Genomic DNA, 22,656 nt, shown 5'->3' on the forward strand with positions numbered 1-22,656 from the left:
TGTTGTTGCTGCTGTGTGGTTGGCTGTTGCTGTATTTGTGGTGTCTGCTGTTGTTGTTGTGGCATTTGTGTTAGTTGTTGTGGTAGTTGCTGCTGGGTCCCCTGCTGTTGGTAAACCTGTTGTTCCCCCATCGGCCCTTGCTGTCCCTGTTCCCTTCAGGCCACCTGTGCTTGTCTCATCCTGCATGTGCACAACATGTGTCCTACTATTCCACATATCCAACATGTCGGTGGTTCCCGTGCTTGCCATTGAAGTGAATCCCGATAACCCTGCTGTCCTTGTTGATTGTAACCCCGGAACCCTCCCCCTGGCTGGTGGATGGTTGGGCCATATCATCTCCCTCTCATCTGCCCACCCCTCCCTCTTTGGTTGTTCAAGTACCCGTTTCCCATTTGCATATAACCTCCCCCCATTTGTTGTATGTGTGCCGGGGGAGGAAGCACTTGCTGTGTCACTATTTGTGCTTGCTGTGGTGGTGCTGCTTGTGGTTCTGTTGTTTCTTGTGTCATCATTGCCTGTGGTTGTGCGGGGGCTGTTATCAGTGCTCCCTCCATGGCATATTTCGATAACTTCTTCTGTACCAATTATGCTTCATCGGCTTTCCTATCTTCCTCCTTTTGTTTCATCTTTTCCTGCCACATTCTGCAATAGTGTACTATTGTCAGCTGTATTTCTGGCCACCTTTTTGCTTCCATCCCCACTAGCTTCTTTAACTGCCTCTGTACTTTTTCCAGGAGCCCTTGTACTAGTATATGGTAAAAGATTGCTGGTGTTTTGTCCCACTGTTCCCGTGTTTCCAAGCGCAACTTCTCCTGAATCTCCTGGATGTATTCAACAGGATCTTCATTCTCACACATCTTTCGTGAGGTAATTGCTCCTATGTTTGAGGTGTCTGGAAATTGTACTCTCAATGCTTGCCACAGCGCATGCCTGCAATTGGCAAAAGGTGCTCCATCATGTCCTGTGTCATGTATTGTCACCCCGGGGAATCCCACCCTCTTCCATATGTAATCAGCTGCATCCCCCAGTATAGAAATTAGGAGGCCCTTTATGTCTCCCACCGCTAGTGTTTGCCCTGCAGTGTGTTTTTTCCATTTCATATATCAATTTCCCAGCTCCCACACTCAATGATGGGAGTCTGCATTTTATATTTTCCTTGTCTGCATGCTTCCAGGGGATGTATTGTGGCCTCGTTCCTCCCCTCTTATTCCCTCTCCTCTTCCTTCGTTCTCCCGTGGGTGGTTATGTCATTATATTAATCATTTTCCTCTATGTCTGGTAGTTCTTCAGTGTTGCAGATGTTGCAGCTGTGTCCCCTTTCTCTCCCTATATCCCTCCTCCCCTTTTTGTGTCCCTGTGGTCCTATCACGGGCGTCCTCGCTCTCTCTTCCTGTCTACGTCCGGGGAGATCCCTAAGTCTATCAACATATGTGGTGTGCACGGGGGTTGGTGTCAGTGGGCGTGGTGTTTGTGCGGGTGTGGGTGTTAGTGGCCGTGGTATTTTTCCTGACATGTCCCTGTCCTTCCGTTCTCCTGCGCTTGGTCATCCCCTTCTCTCACATGCCCATGGTGAGTCGCAATTTGTGAGCATTATGTATAGTTGGTTTAAACACTCCTTGCTCCCCTTCCTTTCATTGATGCTCAAACCCTCCTCCTCTTCGCTACAAAACCCATCAGCTAATGTCGATCCCCCACTCTGTGTGTTTTCCCCCTACTGTCACTGTCTTTAGATCTATTAAATCTTCATCTATATACTCACCTTCCCTACCCTCAGCTATCTGTGCTGATGTTGATGCCATTTCCTTATTCTGGCGTGTGTCTTTCCTTGTTTCATTTTCCATTCTCCTATTTCTTCCTTCCCTGTCCTTCCTTTCCACTACTTCACCGCCTATTTCCTCTCTTTTCCTCTTTATCTCTTCCATTATTTCTTCACTTATCTTCGCTAGTATCCTTTCGTCATCCTCTTTTCTCCCCTTTATTCCCCCTTCCCTTCTCAGTATGCTTTCTATCACCTTTCCTTCTTCATACTTCCGTGCACTTTCAGCTATAATCCTCCTTTTCCACATTCCCATTTCCCTATCTTTCTCTTCTCTCTCCTCCTCCTTCTTCCTCATTTCCCTTTGTTCTGCGCGCACCATTCTTTCCGCTATCGCCCGAATGCGCTCTCCTTCCTTTTTCCGTTCTTCCTCCTTCACCTTGATCCTCGCCAGCTCTTCTTTATGTGCTTTCTTCTCATTCGGCCTCTTCCGTGTTTCTTCCTCGAACTGCCTGAGCAAGGCGCTTCGCGCCTTCTTCAATTCCGCCAACCTTTCCTCCAATATCTCTTCCTCCTCTTGCGATAGCCGCCCTTCTCTTTCTGTACTTACCCCCGACGCTTTTTCCTGCTCTTCCTTATTTACCTTTTTCACCGTATCCTCCTCTTCCCTCGTTAGTGTTCCCCGAAGTTTCAGTAGCACCTGCGCTGCTATCCACTCCTCTGGTCCTACGTCCGCAAACCTCCCTAAGGGCCTCCTGTCATCCCCCTTCCCTGCCTGTGTAGTTGTTGAATCTACTGTACTTACCACCCCCATCTTCCTTTTACAATCATCCGTGGGGGCGTATGGTGGAGGGCTCTATGCTGGGTTGGAGTATCCCTCAGCAGCCATTAGTTGTTGTCTGGCCACTTCTCTAAGCTCTGTTAGTGGGCACAACCCCCCTTCCCCCTTCTTCACTACCTTAACCACTGGCACCACTTCTACCTTTTCTTGCTTTACCTTTGCCTCTGCTACCGCAAATGATCCTTCTGTCTCTTCGTCACTTCCTTCAGTGTTGGGTGTGTTTTTGTTGGTCTTATTTCCACCCCTCCTTCTTTTTCTCTCCCTTTACCTTGTTTTCTTCTCTCGTCCCCTTCTCCTCTTTCACCCCCTGTACTGTGTACATACCTGTTCCCCCAGGTCTAGTTCCCTGGAACATCTTCCGGAGGTCAAAAACATCTAAGTGATTTGCTAATTTCTTCCCTGTGTTGGTGCTGTGAAGGTATGTTAACAAACTGTGTTGTGTTTACGCATCGAAGCTGCCGTTGGGCGGCCATGGTTCCCTTAATTTATTGTCCATTCCTTGTGTCCACTCTATACTGTATTTAATTATTTTCTCCCTGTGCGGCGTCAATGTCGTGCAAATGTGCTGAAGTGGAGTTGTTCACGCACTTCCCATGTTCCTCCATCCCGCTCCTATCCCTGATCCATAATACAGGGCCATGTTACAATTTCACCTTTTCAAATGTCAACCTTTTACCTGGCCCAGTAAACTGGGGACTTCGACTGTCCGCTGAAAAGTAAAACAATCTTTTATGTGTCACAGTTATAACTTGTAACTACTGCCCCCTTCGACCGTGGTACACAAAGCCCCCTGCGGCGATGTGTCCTGTGCAGCATGCTGCTGGGCTGCCCCACCTTCCTCTTACTTCTGTACTTGTTACACCTTCAACGTAGCTCCTCCTCCTCCCGTCAAGGCACACCCTCTACTTCCACAAATCCCCGTCGAGCGCTGCCTGCGTTCTCCGTGCATGGCTGCCTCTTCCCTCATGCCCCTTCCCCGTCCGAGCGTGGCCGGCGTTCTCCATGCACGGCCACCTTCCCCTCTTCGTTCCTACCTCCTCGCACCCCCCTTGTCCCCAACTGCCCCCGGATGGACGCGAGATGAGATGCGAGTTGCATCACAGTGTCCCATACAAACCCTATGGGTGATGTCACCAACCTCTGCAATACACTTTAAATACGTACAATTTTTAAAACTTTACAAATGCGCGCTTCTTCTCATGCCCTTATCCCCCATTAACCCCACAGCTGTCTTCTCGCCTCGTCTAGAGCAAGGTAATCCACAATCTATTCACTTAATATAATCGGTCTGCGCACACTGCGTCAACTCGCGAGTGATACACCCCCTCTCCAGAGGAGCTTAGCCAGCCAATTATCTTCTGCATTTGGTAAACAATCTAGCTACTCCCTGCGGGAAAACATCATCTACTTAACGAGCTTCAACACTCACTTAGTAGGGAATCTCATCTACTCATTGATCTATAATGTCAACTCATAGGAAAGACACCCCCCCTCGTACACAGGTGTCTACGATCTCCGACCAATCCGAGCCCTCTAACAACCACACATGGGTGCCCGAGGCCCCACCTGATCCACTTCATGGTGCTGTAGGGGACGGTCCTCGTGCCTGTCCCGTTACGCCTTCCACCTTTTATTGCCACGGAACAGTCCAAATCAATTTCCACACAATGTGTCAACTGCCCTCCTTCCTCTTTAAAACTCCTCCCCCCTCCTGCACAACATTATGTTGCTGGTTGTGTGTGTCATACTCGTGAGTCGGGGCCGCTCGACCGCAGGCACCCCTCCAAAGCGGCTCGCCACCGCCCCTCGTCTGGACCACATCTGGACCCTCGCCAACCACGGGCGGGATACTTTTCAAGTCGGCTCCCGAGGGCCAATGTCTGGATTGCGCTGTCCGGTCTTCTCGCAGTTCCACGATGGTCCTGTGGTCCTCGAAATGGGGCAATGGCAGAGGGGGCCGCGCTGCCGGGTTGCCTCGCTGCAGGAGGCCTGGTAGTGATAATTTTAGGATAAGTAAGTAGATCTCAAGCAGATCTCAGCAGTGCCTCCAATTTGTAGGGTGATCTCCCGGGGGCCGGCACAGCCATCCGCGGACCTCCGGGGCTAGGGAGGCCCCAACTCCTCCCACGTCACAAAAGGAGTATGAGACACACACAAGAGCAAAGTAATTACTGCTGTTTAGTATAGTAACGACGAGGATAGTTCTCCGCCCGTATGCATCCGGGGAGACGCTCTCGCTGTTAGTGGGGCTCGCAGGCCCTTTTTACTGCAGTGTGATGCGCTACTCACGTCACCTGGGAAAATCGTCACTAAACCTATCGCCACTTCGGGTTGGCTCCCCGAGTGGTAAGGTTAGTATATATGCTTATATGAAGAAATGTTAGTAGATAAGGATAGGTCAGGTGGCACACTTGGGATGTCCCTAGCACTTGTTACAATGAATTGGTTACATGGGGACACTTGGTGATTGGAAACCCGAAATGACGTCAGTGAGAAGCCCCTCGTACTCTGATTGGTTCCCTCGTGAGCCCCCAAGCCTGGGACCATCGCTGTTCCCAGCCCGTGAGGCACCTGGCGTTTGCAACATTGTGCAACTATGTGATAGTGGTGGACAATGGACAGGTCTTTGCTAGTGGCTGGTGATCGCGCCTTTCCCATCGGTGTAGGTGTCCAACTTGCCGCCTCATTGTTGCAACCTATGTCCCAGACGTGGGACCCCGGCAACTGCCTGTCTCGCGAGCTTGGCATCTTGTCAGTTCGGCTTGGTCACGTGTGGAGAGACCGTAGCAGGGGCAGAATTATGAGCATTTGATTTGGTTTTCGGCCCATAGTGGTGCTTGGCGGCAGCAGGTGTAAGCTTGGCGCTGGGAGCTCGGCATGTGGGTTGCAACATTTCGGTCTTGCCGGTGGGCTCTCACTGAGACTCGTTCTGCATGGTCAGTGCATTGCTTTTTCGTCTCAGAAAGGTTTTCGTCTTAAAGGCTCTGGCCTGAGGACTCTTGCTTGCGGCCTACTCGAGCCTCGTTTCGTTTTGGAGGTGATGTATAGTCCACAACATGGATGCTGCAAGGCGACAGTGTGTCACAAGTATATATACATATGATGGTATCTCTATAGAGGTAGGGTAGCATGAAGCGTCTGCAAGCGTATACACAAGCTCTTCAGGCGTCTTGCGTTTCTGCTGTGCTGTAGGAGGCCAATGTGAAAAATAAAAACGATGCACGTCCGTGAGTGGGTCATTCCGCTACGTCATAGCACTGAGTATGTTCTTCGTGTATGTTGGTGTGTGAGTGACCAGTGTGCATGGTGTCACGTGTGTTCTTGTCTGTTGGCTATGTCGTCATGGCATCTCTAACGATGTTGCTGCTTCGCGGCGGTTGTTTTAGTCGATCTGGTCCATATCGCGGGCTTCGGCTTGGCCGGGGCATGGTAATGGGCAGGCTCCTCGCGCATGTGGACCACGAACACATGGTACCTTGTCTCCTGGTGAGGTGAGCGGATCAAACTCTTCTCTCGGGGGTGTTTGGGTCGCGATCCTCTAGGCCAGGGTCTGGATGAGAATGGGGGAAGGGTGTTTTCCCATTTTCCCACTTCAAGTAAAGTAAAGAATGTTACCATTGTGTCTTAGGTGCAGAAAAACATGCCTAGTGGGGAAGGAAAACATTGAACAATGTATAGTTGTTTGAATCTGTATTAGTTATGTGAACTGGCTATGAACCCTAAGTGAATATGTAACTCGAAGTTGGGCTGGACTATGTGTCTGGGATTGTAAGAAAATGTATAAATACCCATGTTTTGAAATGTCCAGCACTCTCGCATCACACAGTGTCCGCTACCACACATTGCGAGGTGTTGAGAGATCAAACAGCTGTTCTGTGAAATAAAAGTGTATTTGTACCATTGTACTCATGACTGGCATATTTCTATTAAGTGGTATTAAGCCACAATGGGCCTCATGACGACCTTGGCGGTCCGGAAAAAACGGTGGCGGTAAACCCGCCGCCACCGTTGTTTCCGGACCGCCTGATCCCGACCCCTGCAGGCGGGAGGTGATGTTCCCGCCAGGTCTGACCTGGCGGGTTTAACACCGCCCGCCTGCAGGCGGACGAGGAAACACCGGCAGCATTACAAGATGCTGCCGGTGTTTCCATGATCCCGATTCCCATTGAGTCCCATAGGACTCAATGGGAATGGGGATTTACACCATTCCGCCTCCGTGATTCCCGGAAAACCGGGGTTGTGATGCCCCGGTAATTCCGGGAATCACGGAGGCGGAATGGTAATACGAGTCCGGCGTTAACCAGGCGGTTTTACCGCCTCGGTTAACGCCGGACTCGTAATGAGGCCCAATATTTCTTTTAATCTTTCAAGTTCACAAAGAACCCTGTACACCATTGATCTACACCACTGTTAAACTAGTTTCTATGTTCCTGTGATTGAAGGATGTCTGTGTCGCAGGGTTATCCATAGGGATGGGTGAAATTCTGAAAGAAAATCTGGATGCAGATAGTAGGTTTTGCAGGAAATTGTCCTTCTGCCACCGCTTCTGTGTTTTAAAATTAAAAATGCTTCATTGTCAACTGTCCTGAGTTTTGGCTATGACAATGAACATCAGCTCTCCTTGCAATACGTCTACAGATATCCTGTTCCAATTCCCAATGATAGATGTAAGGGTGTACCTAATTGTAATGGTCTCCCTAATTACGCTCACACCAGAAAAAATACACCCCCCGAGGGAAATAAGGCCAAGAGTCTATCTTGTAAGGATAGCTGTCATGGCCACTGGTCAAGGGCCAATTACTTCACCACCTGCAGGGTCTCAATGGACCCAGTCTTGGCACCTATGGCACCAAGCTCATTACAAAGTGTGCTCTGCACACAGAATACAGAGAGCACATGCATCTAGGCCGGGCGGGGCCCTACCAATACAGGGAAGGCACGTGCAGAAGGTAGGAGGAGTGGCAAGGTGGGGCCACAAGGCGGGGCCTAAGGGGAGTGGATAGCCTGGCCGCTGGCCCCACCCGCATGCTGGCGCTTCGCATTTGTCTGCTAGAGCAGCGTAACGCTTACGGCCATCCAGAAGACTCTTACCTGGTTCAGCACGTGCATCTTCAGTCTCCGGAACCCTCCAGCATCTTACCTGGAATCAGCCACACCATCGCTAGTAGCACTGCAATCTGCTTCCCATCTGCAGCCGCCACGCGCATCTTACCTTGAAGCCACGCCATCGCTAGAAGCACTTCCATCTGCTTCCCTCCACAGCCGCTGCATGCTTCTTACCTGAGTCAGCCTCGTCATCGCTTGAAGAAGCACTGCTACCGCTTCTGACTCTGCAGCAGCCGCACCCAATTTAGCAGTTTTCTTGAGTCCTCCGTGGTTGCCGCCTAGCATCCTTACCTGTCCCAAACTCCCATCAACACGGGGTCATCTTCCGGCGCAGCATCCACGCAGATCTTCATCTCCGGCAGCCTGCAGGAGTTCGGAAACCGCTCATCAGGTAACACCGACCAGCTGCACCTGCAAAGGGAACAAGAAAACACTAGGTGAGCAATCGCATAGACTATAATACGTTAAGCAGCGCAATTTAGGAAACTTGGCGCAGTTTCTGGAACAGTTTACCTATCACCAGTAGGTTCTCCGTGACAGACATTTTCATCCTCACATGCTCGTGGGCCACCTTCATACCTAGGGAGAGAAAGGACAATATATGGTTACGGACAATAATCATTGGGGAAAATGAACACAAAGGATATGGACAATAATCATAGCAATAAACATACTTTCAAGATGGAATGGTCACAGCCAGTCTGTACCTCCACACTCAGGACGAGTGACGCAACTAGGTCCATCCACAGTGCCCATGCTGAAGGAAAGCAGGACAGAGAGCCCATCCTTACATCAATACGGCACCCCGGGCCCTCGATACCGCTGCAGTTGGGGGAGAGAAGCGATTCAAGGGAGTCAACTCTTGGGAGGGCTCCAACCGTGCCCCAACATCCCCGCAGAGACCAGGTGAGCGTAACAATAACAAGTTTGATCTTACAAAAAAGAGGATGGTAGCAAAGGACTCTGCTGCCTGAACGGTCTCCTCCTGTCCCTCTAACGTTCCTTTCCCTGCCAAAGTGGTGCCTGGCAGGAGTTTATATAACCCTATCTTGCTGTAGTGGCATCACTGGATAAGGGCCATGGCTTTACCCCAATCCGTCCTCTATCCATAAAAGGGATGCTCCAGAGCTTCCTTTCTTAAGTGTCAGCGGTTTCTGTCAGGACATGCTGCTCTACATTTTGCTGCCTTATTTAGAAACGCACTGCAGCCCTGCAGACTTTTACAAACCTTGAGGCCTAGCCCAAGGGAAAAACTCAACATTTTTGTAACTAATTTTCATTCATTCTGTCCATATTTCCCTCCTCCTGTTAATGTTATCTGTGCCATGTATTCTCATTCACACCTTATTTTCATAATCTGTCCCATTCAGCTTTTTGTTGCAAGGAACATACAAATCCCACGTTTAGCCTGCATGGACCCTTGACGGACAGCAGACAGCTAATGAATCACTTTGTGTGCTCTGCCAGTGCTCGCTTTAGTGGCGAACACCGCAGAGCCTGTAGTCCATTTTTAGCACAGGCTGCATTCTTTCCAGGGAACGAGGGGGAGTTTGCATCTACTGCCCTAAGATTTTACAATGCATAGAATCTGACATTACAAATCTATCCAGGTAATTGTGATTTATATTTAAACAATAACTGCCGTTATCAGTGCCTGCCCATGTCTGTGTATATGATTATATTAACATGAGAGAGCCTTCTCAGTACCCCTTTTCCCCCCATGTCCATTAAAGCACTCAGAATAGGTCTTGCCTAACTCTAAAGTGCTTTGGGGTGTAGGAGGACCCTTGTTCCTTCCCAACATAGGTAAAGATGGCCAGATGAGTTGACCACCCCTTCTACTGGTTCGTAGGTTCCTCTTTAATTTGTCAGGCGGAATTGTGGAGCAGGGCAGACTTTACATGTCGACATTTCCGCCAGCATGTATTTTCATACTTGTGACAATGCAAAGGATTCCTATGGAAATCACCTGAAATTACCACCTGGTAAAAGTAAGCAGATTCCAATGTAATTGCCTCCTACAATCATTGTCTTTAGGACGACACAACAGAGATTTGAACTTTTGCTTTACCTTATCTACTCAAATTGCCAGCAGCAAAGAATGTATTAATGAGTTACTGTGTGAGAAATGAAAAGAGCACGACACCAACTTGACCAACATGGCCCCAGGTAGTCACACACATCATCAACATGCTATAGGTATGTGGGCATCTCCAGCCACTTTCTCACCTTTGCTGCTACCAGACAGAAGTTTACTGTATACTTTGATATGCCTGTTACACGTATATTTCTACACATATTTGTTTTTACGCTCTTATTCTGCCTTGGTCTCTGAATTTCAAGGGCTCTGAGCGACTGTTTGTTTTTCCCCATGTCCCAACCCTCCTTGAGCACTTTGAAACACTTGTCTGTGTGTAGTCACTATATAAATAAACAATACCATACCAAACCATTGTGGGAGTATGTTTTTCTCAATTATTAACTAAGGGGAGAGTGATCTTACTCTGGCTGGACCATGCTGGTGGGGGAGCATTACTTGTATTTTGCAAAATGTTTCATTTTTTTCAGTTTACTGCCTTTTTCTAGCTTGCTGTGGGCCGTTGATTAAGAGAGTGGAAGGGTGCTTCGTCTGTGCTTTGTCAACTCTATTGAACAACTGGGGTCGAATAGTGTGTGGTAAGAGGTCTAATCTGCGCATGAAAGCGGCACGGACATGTTATGCAAGACATCCTGTCCCATTTCTTTGCCCATGCTTGCACTGTCATGTCTTTTCCCTCAGTGGAGGATACTTTGTTGCATGCATGTTGGTGCTTAACTCAACAGTATTGACACATGTTTTTGTATCACCTCTACAACTAGAGCCTTTCCTCCATCCAAAAGGGAGCATGCTAGACACCACAAAAGGGGTTGTGGTAGGTATAGAGGTAGAGAAAAACAAATACCTGTCACTGAGTATCAAAGAAAGAGTGGACAATAAACCCCTGCATTGGGCTAGCAACCCTCACTCATCCACACAGACATGGATACTAATTTCATTAAATGTATAGAGGGACTACTGTTAAACCACCTACCAATCCATAGCCTTGGCCAATTTCTGCAATCACTCTTTTGCCACTGGAACGTTCCCATCCCCCCTAAAGCACTCCCTTGTGCATCCCCTCATTAAGAAGACCTCTAGGGATCCTTCCTGTCTGGCAAACTACCGCCCAATCTCTATCACTCCTTTCCTGGGCAAGGTTCTGTAAAAGCTGGCCATCTTCCAGCTTCCTCTCCACGCTGAATCTGTTGGTTGTCTCCATGAGCATCAGTCTGGCTTCAGAGTAGCTAGAGGCACAGACATTGCTCTCCTGAACACCCAATCTAATCTCAACTTGAACCTTCCTTTGTCCTCATCCTCCTTCATCTTTCTCTACTTTCGACAGAGTCAGTAATGCCATCCTGATCAATCGTCTCCGTGAGAGCCTGGGCATCACAGATCTGGCCCTGGCTTGGTGGACCTCCTTCCTCCTGGACCGACCCTCCCTTGTCCAACTTGGGTCCTTTCTCTACACGACTTCTCTCTGCACATGTGGTGTTCCCCAGGGCTCTAACCTCTCAACCTGTCTTTTCAATATCTACTTGGCCCCTTTGGCCGACCTCATCTCTACCTTCTCCTTATAACTTTCAGTGCTATGCGGATGACACTCAGCTCTCCTTCTGGCTCTCTTCAGCCTCCTCTCCTCTCTCGCCCATCCCTGACTGTCTACCTGCGATTCAGTAATGGTGCGCCTCCAACGATCTCTTATTAATGCCATCAGGACTGAGATCCTTCTCATTGGGACCCCTGCTCCCGCTTTTCCTCTTTCACTCTGGCCGCACTTGCACAATCTGAATGACAGAAGGCCTAGTAAGATCATTTGTTTTGTCCTCCCTCTGTCTTCCCTACCTTGTCTTGTCGAGCCTAGAAACACTTGTGTACAGGCGCGTTATAAATGACTTATCATATTACATTATATTGAAATATGCACAATCTACTGTAAGACAATATACTGCAATATGCATAGATGCACCCTAGATACACTTAAGCACATGTGTCTATATGAAAATAAACTCAATAAAAACACTCAATGAATGCTCCCACACTCTCCTGCAAAGTTCATTTCTTTGTTTAGAACAGAAAAGTAACATAAAATCATTACAATTATCATTGTTATTACACATAACACACTTACTATAATTAAGGTTATTAATGAAAACAATTCTATCATGTTCTAGACTATATACCTACTTTTAATGAATCAGTCATCGATGTAAAGCTTTAATAGGAATGCCTCTGATAGTGAAAAGTTTCTTAAGGCAATTTTAATCCTAACTGGCTCTCATCAAAATGCATCATGCATATTAATGACCCCTTAACTGAACTGTCTCTTAAATCAAGGTCAGAAAAAGGAGCAAGAAAAGAGCCCCTCACTTCTCCATAAACCAAAATGAAGAAAGGTATTCAGCTATCCAGTTTGGGTCCTCAGCTCAGCTCTGCCCCTGACAGCATTCTGTGATGATCCCAGACAGCACTTCCTTAACTACTCCCAGAAAATCTCTTCATATAACGTCTGGATTGTTTATGTTTTATACTACACTGTCTTTGAAAACATAGGCCCAGAGTTCATCAACATGTTCCTCTAGAATATGTTCACACATTCGGAAGGAATATGGAACATATTCCACCATCTTCACTCCACAAGACAGTCCTCCTAGATCGCCTACAGTTCCTGACTGTAGCCGGATACCATATCAAGAGTACATCTGTCCAGCACTGAAATCTCTCCATTGGCTCCCTGTGGCTGCAAGGATCAAGTTCGAGACCCTTTGCATTGTCCACAAGGCCTTCTGAGGCCTGGGACTAAAATATCTCCAGCTTTCTCTTTTGAAGTATCTTCCTACTTGAGCACTTCGCTCCTTCACCTCCAACTCCTTGAGGGCCAGTCGCTTTTCCAAGCAACGAGTTGGGGGCAGACCTCTCTCTGGTGCCTCCCTCTGGAACTCCCTGACTCTCTGAAACTTGAGCAGAACCATCTCCGGTTCTGGAAGCAGCTCAAGACTTTCCTCTTTGCTTCTGCCTTCTCTCTTCCACTACCCTGCTGATCTCCTCTCTGATACTGCACTGGTTACCTGGCCACCCTGTGAACCATGGGCCCAGGTTCCTGCCCTCCCAGTTGCACACCTGCACTTCCCCTGGACAACCCTGCACTTGGGGACTGTATCTGCAACCCTACAACCCCCCTACTTGCACTTATCCATCACTTGTTTTCTGCACTTAACCCTGCACTGCCCCCTGCTGACGCACTAATGCTTTAATTGTTTGATCCTATGTCTTGCACTTGCTCCTCCTCTCCTTCCCCTGGCACTTCTCCCCTTACCTCTCCCCTGCACTTGCGCGATCTCAGTGCCACTGAACCTAGTAAGATTGTTGTCTTGTTCCTCCTCCCTTGCCTCGTTGTGCCTTGAAACACTTTTGTATAGGCACACAATAAATAAAATATCATATCATATCATACAGTAGCTTGGAAATCACCCCAGAACATTGTTTATTATTTACAAGAACATTGGCAACTATTTGCATAAACAAAACTGCCACTGTATCCCAGCCCGGACATTTATGTACATTGTTCTCTCGTGTATCAAAAATAAATTATAACCTGACTCGAAGCCCAGACTGCACAGAAGATAGCAAAGGATAGCTTAATCCTTCATTTGTGCACAATACAGTGCTGTCTTCAATATATATGCCTAACATATGCCTACCTATTTAAGTTCCATGTTTGTTCCAAATATGTGACAGGACTACAGGGTTTGTGAAATTGCTCATATCTCATAATTATATGTTCTTCTAGCTCAATTAAAATACATGACAGGTTGAGTGTAGATTCTAATCGTGAAGAGGGATAGTTGGGTTTCACTAGAGCTCAATTTGATTGATTTGATTTTAGCATTTATAATGCGCATACCCCATGGGGGTCCGGGGAGAGTCAACATTTGGGCACAGGTGAAAAATAACAAGTATTGGTTGTAGGCTGAACTGAATATGGGCAAATACCTGTATAATAAATATTGAAATTACAGATAAAGATGAGGCTTTAGTTTTTTTCTAAAGATAGACAGGGATTCAATCTGTCGTTAATCCATTGGAAGGGAATTCCAGGAACAGGGGCCCAAGAAGGAAAAGCACCTGTCCCCCCATGTTTTGGTTTTGGAAAAAGGGGACATCCCAGGTGTCACTCCTCCTTACAGAAGGTCTTGTGTCCGCCGTGTCTCCATATTGCTCACCTGATGCGTGCGATGCCGTAGTACACCTGCCATTTTTGACATAACATTCCCCAACATATCCCCCCTCCCTCACTGCCCCATCCCAACAAGCAGTGTAGATTCCCCCTTCACCCGTGAGCCGCCCCCAACTTGGCACACCTGTGTCACGTTCCCAACAGGGGCTTGTGCACAACAAAACCACCAAGACAACCATTGCAACCACAGTGTGGTGTGCTGCTGCCACACTACCAACACCCTGGGAGCCGTGGTGAAACACCACATACTGTTACATGTGATGGCAGGTTAATGTACCTCATTGCTTTATCAACTCATGGCAAGTAGGATAGTAGAACTCAAAAGCAGAACAGTACAGCGGAGCTCAAACCATCACATAATGCAGACTTATGAAGGGCGGTTAATATTTGCTTATGGCGCCATCAACTCATAGCCAGTAGGATAAAGGACACAAGGGTATGATCTCTTGAGCGAGTCGTCCTCCCTACTTAGTCATTTTCCATCAAATCTCCGGCAGGGTTAGGCAGTGGAAATTGTGCTGCTTCAAACTTCACCGCCTCGTCCGGGACCATAAAAAATAAAGTTTATCCCTGAAGGTGAACTTGAGGCATGCCGGAAATAATATAGCATATTGGACATTTCTTTCCCTGAGCATTTTCTTCACTCCAAGGAACTGGCGTCTCTCCTGCTGCACGCCGGTGGAGAAATCTGGGAAGATGTTGATTATCTGTGATCCCAGCCTCAATTCCCTCTTCTCACGTGTGAGGTGAAGGATATGGTCTCTGTCCCGATAGCTTAAGATTTTTGCAATTATAGGCCTAGGGAAGACACCAGGTTTAGGGTGCGGGGCCAGTGCTCAATGAGCTTGCTCCATGGTGAAGAAGGGGGAAATGTCTGGGTTGCCCAGAAGGTCTTTGAGCAGATTCTCTGTCGCCAGTTCCATCTTCCCCTTCAGTGTATCCTCAGGTACCCCAATTATGCAAATGTTATTCCTGCATAATTGGGATTCCAAGTCGTCGCATTTCATCTTGACGAGTCTTGATGAGTTTCATGTCTCAGGTAAGCAAGGCCACAGTGGCCTGGATTGCCTGTATTCCATCCTCATTTGCCCTGATCCTGGTTTCAGCCTCTGTGATCCTTGTGCCAGCGTGGTCGAGCTGAGTTCTGAGTGATGCACCATTTGTATTTATGTCGTCCAGTTTCTAGTGGAAAGACGCTACATTTTTCGCCGTGAACTCCATCATACTTGTTATGTCTGGAGCAGTCGCAGCCAGAGGCTGTGATGTGTAGTCTTGACTTGGTGAGGATTGTCCCTGTTCAGGCCAGAGCTTCACTTTGGTGAATTTGTCCATGGCTCCAACTTTGTTTGCACCCCAGGATCTGTTGGACATTCTCCCAGGTAGGCCTTCCTTCCTTTTGCTGGTTGTGCAGTTTATGGTCTTCGTAGGCTCATACAGCTATGGGCTGCATTTAACAGTGAAAGCTCCGGTATAGTAGAGACACAAGTATGTATGTAAAGCCCCCGCAGACCAGGGCTGCAGGGCTAACAGACGGGCCCACAATGGCTGTGAGGGCGTGCCCACGAGGGCTTCCTGGTAGCTGCTTATGGGTAATGGTGAAGATGGGCCAGGTTCCACGGGTGTGGAGATCATGTGTCACTATAGGGCAGAGAGAGGTGGTGGGCTAGGGCGTTTAAGAAGGATGGTGCAAGGAAATTAACATCAACGGGCTCACAGGGGTATCAGGGCCCCTAGTCTCATATGATGTATGGTGGAGCCGGTAAGATCCTTTGCACTACCCCGATTGGATATTAGGATATATTCAGGAGGCCGGGCCGGAGGATGGTCGGGAGCAGCAGGCCACTAGAGCGGAGATGTGTCCATTTCCTCTTCACGTATCAATGATGTACCCCCCTTATTCAGGCTTCCAGGTATGATGACACCGTGGGTTAAGATGCCAGCATCCCTCCCTCGACGTGATGGCTAGGTGGTCAAGTCCCTGACACAGCTCTGCGCTGGTTGTTGGTAGATGCCTGTCGCTTCCGACCTCAGCCCAGGTCCAGCGTGGCATTGGAGAGGAGTGGATGATGACCCAGCAGAGTGTGACGGGCCAGGTCCTAAAGTGCTGCACCGGCTGCGCACTTACTTGGTGTGTTTGCTGCTCGGGCCGCCACCAGGCAGGTCTCGTAGCCTCGCCAGTGGTGGAGGATGCAGAACATTGAGCTGCGTGCAGGGAAGCTAATGCACCGGTCCCCAGTACATGAGTTCACACTGCAAGGCGACTACACATACATGCACCGTCACCTGCATCATGCACCCGCCAATGTCGCCTGCATCAGCAGCAGCAGAGCTGTTCAACTCGGGTCCTCGAGTGTCACAAAGCGAGGCCGCCCAGCAAACTCACTCTCTCTGGTCCCAGAGGATCACGCACATCAGGAGGAGCCCACCCGCTCCTCAGTCGAGGACTCACAGGCGGGGGCCTAGCAGGCAGGCACAAGGCACCACCCAGCCCAGTCACGGACCACAATCAGGCCACCAGCAGGCCAAGGGCCCCAGCCGTGACCAAGGCGCACGGCCGCCGGAGCAGGGCCCACCACAGCCCGTAGATGATGGGGCAGGTGATCCGGGCTACCCCCTCGCTCCAGGGTGGGGGGGCTACAAGGCAGTTCCACGGGACAGAGGACAGGGCCCACACCAGACAGCAGAGCAGATTTATCCGGCACCAGTAGAGGTCTCACAGGATGCGATGCCCATGCGAGTGTCAAGGCGCCACCCGCTCAAAGTCTATCCTCCCGTGGCCCAGGGTAGCCAGCTGGAGGCTCAGCAGTCTAGAAGGGGAAGGGCGGCGGGTAGCCTCCAGTTCAGTTGTCTGGGTATGGCCAGGGGAGCGGACCGTTGTTCGTGGCGGCCCTTGCAGACTGGGTTGCCGAGGCAGCAGATTTCGCAGCACGCCACCTTCTACAGCACATAGGCCCAAGCACGTCCCCTCTCACAGGCCGGCAATCACCAAGGTGTCCCTTCCGGCTACACGAGCCACTCTCAAGTTGAACAGATGGCGCACCACACTCTTGGATGCAGATGGGTGTTTTTCCGGATTGTAGAAATTCTCAGAACCGCTGCTGATGACAGATTGCTGTTGGATGTGTGCAGAGCTGTTTAGCTAAGCAGCCATTTTTTCAGGCTGCTCAACAGCACCCCCCAGTATAATACATATTGATATGATATGATATGGCATTTATAGCGCGTATATACACAAGTGTTTCAAGGCGCGACGAGGCAAGGGAGGGGAAACAGAGGGAGGACAGAGACAGCGATCCTACTAGGCCAGGTGACATTGAGATCGCGCAAGTGCAGGGGAGGGGGGAAATGTATTGACAATACATACCCAAAGACTTTGCTCGACACACTGACAGGAGCTTTTCTTTGGCTTGTATACACTATCAAGCCTCCACACATCTTGTAGAACTGAGGAAATGTATTGTTTTAACTCTGGACCTAGCACATGTTGGAAGGCTTGGCTTCTTTCTTAATGCACTTTGTCTGAGCAATTAGAAGGCATCATGAGCACAAGAAAAGTATGCTCTGCACATGGCGTAAAGTTACACTGGGCGAGGTAGTGGGGCTTCCACTTCTTCATTAGTTTGAACCCGAGCTTGATCATGCAAACGTAAACCCTATATAAGGATACATAGGGCCTCATTACACGGTAGGCGGTAAGGGTTTACCGGTACCGGTATTTTACCGGTACCGGTAAACCCTTACCGCCTTACTACGAGGTCCCTTTGCGGGTTGGAGAATTTAACGCCTGCTTTTTGCAGGCATTAAAAACCAACCTGCAAAGGGACCAGGGAGCTAATTACGGTACCGCAATTTGCAGTGCCATAATTAGCACCTTGCCCATTCCCATTATGCCCTATGGGGCAAGAATGGGAATGGGGAAGGGCAATGGGGGAAGGGGGAATTACCGCCCCACCAACCTTGGAATAGGGCGGTAATTCCCCTTTCCACCAAGGTGGTGCCGGTATTTTACCGGCATGGACCAAGGTGCTGATAGCACCTTGGTCCACCGCCGTCCGTGTAATGAGGCCCATAGACTCCCCGGTCATAGCCATGTGCATATGTTCTAATTTTGGGGTGGGCCTGAGGCCAGTATGGGGTATTCGAGGTGGTGGCCACCAGCACGGTGCCAAGCCGCAGCCCTTCTCGATACCTCATATCACCAGAAAGTGTCTGGTCAGTTGGGCACTGCTACTAAATGCAGCCTGAGCAGAACCCTCCTGTGTATTTTTTTAATGTCTTGGTTTATTTGAATTATTGCAGGTCATGCCAATAAAACAAGTATTATATGTGTCCTTTAGTTAAGTTTGTGTATTATATAAAGGAAGTCTTCATTAATAGAAGATGAAACAACTGTTGTAAACATTACCTGGAACCCGATGCATGGCTCTCTTTATTAACCCTGTTATTTCATTCTTATATCAACAGAGGAAAGCCCCAGATGAGTGGTGATCCCTCTCCTATTTAAGAAAGGAAACCGAGCAGCATGGGATGCTTATAGGTCAATTACTCTTCTATTGGGGACCTCAACACAATTTGAAGGAATAATGCAGCTCTATACTCAGTGAATTATTTATTACAAATAGGGGTCTGAGTGATACGCAACTTGGCTTTAGATTGGAGCCTGGCACGGCTCAACAGGACTTTAATAACTTTTTTTAGTTGTGGCTGATAGATGCGCTTTAGCGTCACCAATAAAATGAAACTATTGCATTAGAATACCTCTGGGAGAAATGGCAAATGAGGAGGACTACAAAGCTAGTAGGTGATGTTTGATTACTTACCTACCCATTGCCTGCCAATGGCTACGTTAATCCTTATGATCATTCGCTCCCACTTCCTGCCCCTCCCTGGACAAAACGGACACTCCTAGGATCTCTTTGAGCTAGGTTTATCAAGTTTTACAATCGAACATTGAGATGAAAGTGCCCGCCATTGTTTTCTAAAAGCAGTCTTCTGAAAGTTAATCACTTAATTGGAGCTGTAATGGTGCTTCTTGTGTAATAAAAATGTCTTAACAAGGTCTGCCTTCAGCCACTCGATTTATTAGCACTATGCATGTCCTTCACTGAAGTCCTGTTAAAACCAAGCACTAGCAAAGCCAACAGTTTTGGCTTGTGTAAAAGAATGAGGCATTTGCTAGGCAAATGCCTTTCCCATGCCTGCACAAAAGCCCAAACTCTTGGCATTGTCCAATTCTTGTTTAATCGAGTCTGAGTATGTTATCGGTTCGGAGGCAGCAATCTATGCTCCCTTCATCGACGTGTCGGCGGTATTTCATGGTGTAGATAGGAAACAACTCTTAGCCTCATTGATGGAGCTGGTGGTTCCTCAGGGATTGCTAAATATAATCATTGCCCTCTATTCTAGAATTACAGCTAGGGTTGTAGTATGGGAGGGATGGTGAACTGAGAAATAAGCTTAGCATTGAAAAGGGAGCGCACTAGTGGTGTGTCCGGAGCCTATCCTTTTCAAACTATGTACTAATTCTTTGCCGGTCTTTTTGGAAACCATAACGCTGGATACACCACACATCGGCAGAATGCTAATCCCAATTCTCAATAATGCGGAACACGCCATATTACCAGCCAGGACTCCAGCAGCTCTAAATTAAACTGTTGACGCCTACATCTCATTTATGAATGGGAAAAACTTCATTGTAAATTTTCAAAAATGTAACTTTATGGTGGTTTCATAATTAAGGTCAAACTCAAACCTATATATGTCAACGAACAAAATCTAGAGGCATGTACAAAGTTCTCCTACCTAGGCATTAGCTTAAATTCGTTCTTACATGGGTACGTCATTTAGATATGAAGGTCTTAAAGATGGTGGAAGCCAGCGGGATGATCCTGCCATTTGCAAACATCATCCACCGCTAATCAGTAGATATGAGGATAAAAATATTCAAGGCAAAATCAGTTTCAATTGTGTCTCATGGTCCTACGGCCTAATGAAGGCTGCGTAGATCGCAGATTACGAATTGATACTATTAGATAAGATTAATTAAAGGATCTGCTGCTGCTGCATCATTGTGCCATGTCCCATCCTAATGCCAAGGTGCATATTGCTGAGAATCCACACTCACAATTTTTCCCCAGGCCAAGCCTACCCCAACACCTTTCTCCTTCTATCCTCCCCTCTGACTGACTGACTCTGCAGGGCACACACTTGATGTCTTGATCTCCTCTGACCTCCCCCTCTCCATCTCTCTGACCACTCCTCTCTCCTGGAGCGATCACTCCCTCCTCTCCTCTCATCTCTCCCTCTCTTCCCCCCAGGCCAAGCCTTCCCCAACACTGGCACCTTCCTTCTCGGACATCCAGCCCATGAAGCGTGTGTCAGTTGAGGCTTTCGTTGCCACCTTCTCTCCCCCTCCTCCACTTCTGGCTAACTCACATCCTGACACAGCCCTGTCTATGCTCTACTTCTATTTCCGATACTCTTGATGCTCTTGCCCCCGTCATGAGGATCTGGTTGAAGCCCAAAGCCAAGTGCAATTCTTCGTATGACTCTGACCTAGCTACACATAAACGTAAGTGTAGGGTGGCTGAGAGGAAATGGAGGGCTTCTTGTTCATCCTATGACAAACTGGCCTGTCGCCTGCTCCAAAGGCAATACTGACTTCCTGTCCACGCTAAGAAGAGAGCCCACATCCAAGCCCGTATCTCTGTGGCATCTAACAACTCGGCCGAACTCTTCAAAATCTGAAAGGAGCTGTCCAACCCAGCTGCAGCCTCTGCCTCTCCTGTCGCCTCCAAGGCCCTTTGAACTGCCCTTGCCTCTCACTTCCTCTAAAAAACCCAGGATATCCTGTCCATCCTCTCGTCCCTCCCCCTCTTCTCCCCTCCCCTTCTGTGAACTCTGGCCCTCATACAGCCACGCCCCCACCCTCTGTCTCGTCCTTTCCTCTTTTCTACCCTGACAAGGTCTCTAGACAAGTCTGATCTATGAAAGTCTCGTCAAAACAGGTTCCTCCCTGTTCTTCCAAGATCATCAAGGACCACATTGACACCCTCGCTCCTTCACTGGCTGATTTCTGTAACCTCTCCTTCGCCTCAGGAGCCTTCCCCTCCCCTCCAAAGCACTCTCTTATGCACCCTCTTCTCAAGAAACCCACAGCTGACTCTACTTGCCAGGCTAAATATCACTCCTTTTCTGGGCAAACTCTTCGAAAATCTGGCCATCTCACAGCTTAACCTTCACTCTGATTCTGTTGGTTGCCTCCACGACCATCAGTCTAGCTTTAGATCTGCCAGAAGCACGGAAACTGCTCTGCTGAACATCCATGAAGATCGGCTCTCCAACCTTGACACTAACATTCCCTCTGTCCTCATCCTACTCAATCTCTCTTCTGCCTTCGACACGGTCAACCATACCAACCTGCTCAACCGTCTCCGTGACAATCTGGGTATCACCGGTCAGGCTCTGGCCTGGCTGTCTTGTTTCCTTTCTGATCGACCCTCCCAGGTTCAACTTGTGTCATTCCTTTCAACTATCTCCCTTTCTACCTGCAGTGTTCCACAAGGGTCTAACCTCTTAGCCTGGGTTTTCAACCAATACCTGGCAACTCTCGCCCACCGAATTGCCATTTTCTGCTCCAATTTTCAGTGCTATGCTGATGACACTCAACTGATTTTCAGGCTTCCCTCTGCCACGTCTTCTCCTTCTCTCATCTCTGATTGCCTATCTGCCATTCAGAATTGGTGTACCACCAACGATCTCTGCCTGAACACCAGCAAGACAGAGATCCTCCTCATGGGCATACCTACACCCTCCTTTCCTGTCACTCTCTGGTCGGCCTCCCTTGGCCTTCCTCCTACCGCCACTTGCGGGCTAAGAACCTCAGGGTCATCTTTGACTCCACACTTTCCTTCTCTGCCCACATCTCTGATGTCTCTAAAAAGTCAAACTTCCTACTGCACCTCCTCAGAGGTATTTTGCCTTTCCTCTCCTTCCCCCAGAAGCTCACTGTCTCTCGAGCCCTGGTTCTCTCTAGGCTTGACTATTGCAACAGCCTCTTTCTAAATCTACCTGCTTCTACTCTCTGCTCTTTACAACTTATCCAGAACAGGACTGCGAGACTTGTCCTTGGCCTCAAGCCCACAGATCGTATCTCTCCAGGACTGAAATCTCTCCACTGCCTCCTAGTGGCTGCAAGGATTAAATTCAAGACCCCTTGCATTGTCCATAAGGCTTTCTGGGGCCGGGGTCCAAAATGCCTTCAGCTGTCCCTCCATAAATACCTTCCCTCCCGAGCTCTTCGCTCCTCCACCTCTAACTCTCTCAGGGTCAGTCGTTTTTCGAAGAAACGAGTGGGTTTAGATCTCTGTCTTTGGCTGGGGCCACTCTCTGGAACAGCCTCCCTGCCACACTGAAACTTGAGGAGAAGCATTTCCGGTTCTGTAAGCACCTCAAGACCTTCCTCTTTGCTTCTGCCTTCGCTCCTCCTCTCCCCTGCTGATCTGTTCTTTCTTGGCAACGTGCACCTGGTTACCCTCTGATTTTCCGGCCCAGGTACCTGCTCACCCTGCCACCCACCCGCACTGCCACCTGGCAATCCCTTTCACTGGGGTCTGTATCTGTAACCCTACAGTCTC

The sequence above is a fragment of the Ambystoma mexicanum genome, chromosome 12 (genome assembly GCF_040938575.1).
Source record: "Ambystoma mexicanum isolate Mex_15411 chromosome 12, UKY_AmexF1_1, whole genome shotgun sequence".
Taxonomy (NCBI): domain Eukaryota; kingdom Metazoa; phylum Chordata; class Amphibia; order Caudata; family Ambystomatidae; genus Ambystoma; species Ambystoma mexicanum.